The sequence below is a fragment of the Silene latifolia genome, chromosome 4, assembly GCF_048544455.1.
Source record: "Silene latifolia isolate original U9 population chromosome 4, ASM4854445v1, whole genome shotgun sequence".
NCBI lineage: Eukaryota > Viridiplantae > Streptophyta > Magnoliopsida > Caryophyllales > Caryophyllaceae > Silene > Silene latifolia.
In genome coordinates, this window is record NC_133529.1 from 29407803 (window position 1) to 29413970 (window position 6168).

General features: G+C 39.2%; 1 non-coding gene across 1 annotated transcript; it reads right to left on the reverse strand.

The window, feature by feature from the left end:
* Positions 1-4325: 4325 nt before the first annotated feature.
* On the reverse strand, positions 4326-4432 carry LOC141654212 (small nucleolar RNA R71). Its single transcript, XR_012547776.1, has one exon. It is a non-coding gene; the product is annotated as a small nucleolar RNA R71 (small nucleolar RNA).
* Positions 4433-6168: the final 1736 nt, after the last annotated feature.

Consider the following 6168-nt stretch of genomic DNA (forward strand, 5'->3'; position numbering starts at 1 on the left):
AAGAAGCCAAACCCAAAACTCAATCTCAACTTAACGGGTTTAAAGACGTTCTTATGGAACGAGGTTGTCGACGTTCCGTCGAACCAAGGCTTGTTTATCTTCCGTCTTTCGCAAAATCGATTCAAATAAGGTAAATCACCCCAAGAAGATGGAGATGATGAATGTTTTGTGGTTAACTTTGAGCTTTCCTTTGTTTGTAATATGGATGTTTACGAAATGGTAAAAAACGTGATTTCCAAATTACCTTTATGTATGCGCTTTAGCTCTACAACAATTGATTTACTTGCTCAACAAGTTTCGGATTACATACGTAGTTGCTTCGTTTTCCATAATTCCAGATGTTGTACTACTCATCGTGGCCATCCTACTGTACTCGTATTTTTGGCATACTGCTGTCTTGTTGATTATTTTCCAGGCGACAATGTTGTTGATAATCATGTTTTTAACAATGTACAAGGAGATAATGTCGACGTTTTTAATAGTTATTCTAGCTTTTTTGATGATGATATTCAATATGATGAAAGACTTGATGACGAGAATGAAGAAATATGGAGACTTGTCTACGAGGAGTGGCGAAGGAGTGAAAGACAGATACTTGATGATCCAAGAAGGAGAAGAAGAAGAAGAGACGATGAAGAAATATTGAGAAATGTCAACGGAACAAGGGAAAGGACTAGGAGTTTGAGTGAAGCTTTATTACAACTACGTGATTCTCCGGATTTGGACCGTGGGATGCGAAGACGACCGACAATATATGTGCCAGACTATGCTGTGAGAATGCCCCAGGAGTATGTGAATGAATAGTACGACTAGTATATTATCTTCGGATTCAGATTTAGAGCATTTGGATGATATTGATGAGGAGGAATTACGCTCTCTACTTAATATTTTACGGTCGAGATATAAGAGTTATGATGGTTCGATGACAAATATGGTTGAAGATGTAAAAAAGTGTTTGTCCAAAGTAAAGCAGACCATCGATTTTACACAAGCGCGACAAATCGATGATGAAAAAGAACAAGATGAAGTGTGTTCGATTTGCTTAGAAAATATGAAATTGGACAACGCCGATTATAACAAGGAGATTGTAAAGATGGTACGTTGTAATCACCTGTTTCACAGGGCTTGCATTTTCAAGTGGCTTCCTACAAAGCAATCGTGTCCCCATTGTCGTTCATCTACCTCGTCTAATGTATATTTCTAAGGTTTGTGCAAAAGTAACAAGGTCTAGCTATTATAGTTGGTTTTTTTTTAACTAATGCCCTTCTAAATTCTTTATTCAGTTTTGATATTGTAACGACAAATTTTGTATTGCGATAAGTTGAAATACAAAACAAGGAAACAAAATGAGTTTTTATTAATATCAGAAAAGTTCGTGTACAATCTCTAATAATCCTCTGATTCTAACTAAACAAATAGGGTACGCATGCACGATCCACGTAAGGGGTGCGCGTGCGTTTTGCAGGGGGTGCACGTGTAGAGGGTGTATGCACTCTACGCGCGACGTTGACTTGTATTCTTGAGAGGGTCGAACGACTTGAGTCTCTCTTGAATGTTTGAATGTTTGAATATTCGAGTTTGAATGTTTGAGTTTTCTTGCGCAGGCGGCACGAATTTGTTGTGCTTGTTGACTGCTTACGTTGAATTTCACGAGATTTTCAGAGAGAATTTCAGAGCTTTTCTTTTCTTCGAGTTTTTTCTATCTTCGAAATGAAAGAACTTCGCTCTATTTATAGAGAAAAAGTTGGGCTTTCTCCAGCTTAGGGTTGTGGGCCCATTTCTCGGCCCGTTTGCAATTTTAGCCCAATTTAACTTCTGTTTGGACCCGAATAACTCAGAATGACCCAAATCTTTAAATATTATTAAAAGGCTAGTGATGTGACCATAATTAGCGCATATTTAGCCCCCGAATTAGCCTTGTTCCCATACTTTTTAGTGCATATTTGGGTCATTTATTATCTTTAGTTCTTTGTTTTGCATATTCTTTGAGATTTTGATCCCTTGGTAGGAAAGGAGTAAGAATCTTGCATTTTCATGGCAAAACGAGACTAAATTGATCAAATTCAATGACCAAGCATCAAGGAGAGACAAGATTAGAAGGCCTTTGTACATATTATAGTAGATGAGCAATGTTGAGAAAGGATACTTGAGTCCCCAAGGAAATCCCCAAGGATTTTATGAAGAAAAGTTGCTAAGGAACAATCCGTGCGGATTGTCTACAATCCGGCCGTCCTCCATATGCACAATCCGTGCGGTTTCTTCCCAAGACGCTAGGGTTTGCCACCACCAGAATCCGCCCGGATTCCTCCAAAGCCGCCCGTGTTCCACCACATGAATCCGCCCGTCCCGACACTAATCCGCACGGATTCCTGTACAACACAATTTCGTCTTCTCCAAGCTACAAAGAAAGAAGCCCTTCCTTCGAAAAATACCGGCTCCTCCCTGCTCAATCTAAAAAGTGTAATTACTAGTTTAGCCCTTAGTTAACCCTAATGCATCCCCCTAATTTCCACTATAAATACCCCATTAGTCTAATTAGAAGAGCATGTTCTTCTTATCAATTCTTAGAGTAGTTAATATCAATCAAATCTCTCTTTAGTTTTGTAATCAACAATTAATCAAGTTTTAATACAAGTTTTATTTCCTTAATCTCTCTTTTGTTCATCCTTTATCTTGGGTAATTGAAGATTATTTGGGTAATTATTGGGAGATTGACAACCTCTCAATCAAGCATCAAGTACTTCTTTTATCTTTGCTTTATTATTGGAATCATTAGTAGGTATAATTCTCTTAATCCCTTTTTAATTATTGTTAATTACTTTCATTTGTTCATCATGTTTCATTTTGTTGGTATGATTGACAACCTTGCTAGCATGATCAACATGATAATGAGTGAGTAGTCTCTTAGCTAGGGTTAATGGGTGATTAGGGAAAACCAATATGGGGAATGATTCATGCTTAAATTAATATGCTTTCATATTTTATTTGCTTGCTTGTTTTGATCTCAACTCATGCACATGTTATGTTTGATGAAATGCTAAGCCTATGAATCCTTGCATTTACTACCATCACCTATCTTTTCAATGAGACTTGTAAGACATAAACCAACTCGAGTCTCATTAGACCATGCATGTTTTTGAGTAGGGAAGAATAAGTCGACTTGTAGGTGTTGTACAATCTAATCGATTCGGCTCCGGGACCCAAACTTTCCTAGGATTGTAAGATATAACCCAACTCAATCCATCACAACAATAATTGCTTGCTTATAATTTGAGAACATGTTTGTATGATCAATTCCCATGATTTCCCTATGATCCCATGACACCCTAGTGCTTTTTATCAATTGTTTACAACCCTCTTAATTCATCTTGCTTGTCTATTTGCATTGCTATTTAGTTAGTGACCTTCTACATCAACCCAAATTGTGACACCCCTAAGACACCACTAGTTTCAATAGAAATCTCATCTCAATTCCCGTCCCTTGGGATCCGACCTTTACTTGCCTCTTTACTAATTGTAGAGTTGTTTGTGAAGCTATAAATTTTGTTTTGATTCGGACGTGACCCAACGACCACATCTATTTAATTGTGAACACGTAACGGACCGATCAAAAATGGCGCCGTTGCCGGGGACGGTGTTAGCTTGATTTAGATTTCCTTATATTGTTATTAGTTGTGTCTTTATTTGCCTTGGGGAAGTAAAACTCCTCAAGGTTTGTTCTAATTGTTTTCAAGTTGTTTGATATTTTGCATGTCTAGAAGATCACAAGGTGACTTGTTACCTTTTGATCATGAAATTGAAAGAACTTTGACAACCAATAGGAGACTTGCTAGGAGGAATTTGAGAGGTATTAGTGAGGTTGTAGATATTCAACCAACTATTGAGTTCATCAACCCTTTTCAAGAGAAGGTGAGGAGAACCCATTACAAAATACCACCCAAAATAAACCTACAATGCCTAAGTTTTCATCACATTCCGTACCCACCGAGGAGAACCTACCCAATGGTACTCCCACACCACAACATCTAACCGGAAATTTTATTGCCAAATCCGCCTTTATCCAATTAGTCGAAAGGAGCCAATTTGGGGGGATGCCTAGTGAAGACCCTCATTCTCATATGGAAACCTTTTGTGACTATTGTGATGCGATTTCTCAAACCGGTGTAACTCAAGACCAAATTCGATGGGTCTTATTTCCTTTTTCTCTAATTGGCACCGCGAAACAATGGTTGAAGGGCCTTGATAAGGCCACTCTCGGAATTGATTCTTGGAAGAAGTTGGCTCTAGCTTTCTACAAAAAATTCTACCCACCGGAAAAGACTAGCATGCTAAGAGCTCAAATTACGGGTTTTAAGCAAAGGGATGAAGAATCTTTGTATGAAGCTTGGGAGCGGTTCAAGGGAATTTGTCGCTCATGTCCTCACCATGGACTTAGCGAATGGTTCTTGGTACAACAATTTTGGAACGGTTTATATGAAGATTCAAGGAACATTCTCAACATGGGATCAAATGGAATGTTCACCGAAGTTGATAGACAATCAAACATGGAACAAAATTGAGCAAATGGCGGTCCATAACTCACAATATAGTAGACCTCGCAAGGCTACTAGAGGAGGAAAGCATGAAGTGGACTCCGTTACTCAATTGGGTGCTCAACTTAGTGCTCACATTGACACGATCAATTTGAAGTTTGAAAAAGCTATGGCTAGACTTGAAGAAGTCTCAAAATCACCAAAGCATCATGTTAATGCCATGACGGCATCTTCATCAATCCCAAGTGGGATATGTGAGAATTGTGGAACTTTGGGACATGACCAAAGTGAATGTAGGGGAACAAATGAACAAGTGAATGCTTTCCAAGCATACAAGAGTGGTACCCCTTATTCCAACTATTACAATGAAAACACCAAATTCCATCCAAATCTCTCATACAAAAGCCAAAATGTTCAAAACCCTCAAACAACATACACCCCACCTCCCATGAGAAACCAAAATCAAAGACCCTTTTACAATCAAAACCAAGGTTACCAAAATCAAAATCCATACAATCACCAAAATGACCAAGGTTTTGATGTCCAAAAAGCGGTCCTCCAGATGCAAAAGAATCAACAAGAATTTTTCACTCAAATGCAAAAAGATAGTCAAGCCAAAGAAACCACCATCAACAACATCCTAGCTCACACCAAGATGTTGGAAACCCAATTGACTCAACTAGCATCTTCAAGCTCACAAAGACAAAAGGGGCAATTACCACCTCAAGGTAATCCCCCAAGACATGAAACGGTTAGTGCCATTCACTTGAGAAGTGGTACAAGGTATGAAGCACAGAAGAAGCAAGTTGAGGATGAAGTTGTGGAAGCTAGTGATAAGGAAGAAATTGTGCAAAACTCCAAAGATGGAGAATCATCAAAAGAAGAAAGTTCAAAGAAAAATGAAGACAAGGTCAAGGAGAAGGAGCCCATTGTGATTAGACTTCCTTTTCCAAGTCGTCAAGCCAAGCCCAAATTTAATGACCAACTTGGAAAGTTTATGGAAATTGTGAAGAATTTGGAAGTCTCGATTCCTTTCACGGAATTAATCAATCACGTGCCGGCCTATGTAAAATACATGAAAGACATCCTCACAAAGAAGAAGTCGATCCGGAAGCTTGAGACTATCGCCTTCACTAAGGTGAGTAGTGCAATACTTCAAGGGAGTTCACCTCCAAAGCTAAAGGATCCGCGAAGCTTCTCAATACCGTGTACCATTGGCGACACAACGATCAACAAAGCCTTATGTGATCTAGGGGCTAGTGTGAGTGTTATGCCGTACTCGGTGAGTAAAAGGTTGGGGATGGGAGAGCTTAAATGCACCAATATCACACTCCAAATGGCCGATAGATCGACGAAGACACCATTAGGGATATGGGAAGATGTCCCCGTACGAATTGGGAAGTTTTTCATCCCGGTGGACTTTGTCATTGTTGATATGGAGGAGGATTCCAACATTCCAATCATTCTAGGAAGACCTTTCCTACACACCGCGGGCGCGGTGATTGATGTGAAACATGGTGAGCTCACTCTAGAAGTGGGAGATGAAAGCATAACCTTTAATCTTGACAAGACTATGAGAGCTCCTCGTTTGCATGAACCGTGTTTCATGATTGATCATTATAGCCGGAAGGATGAA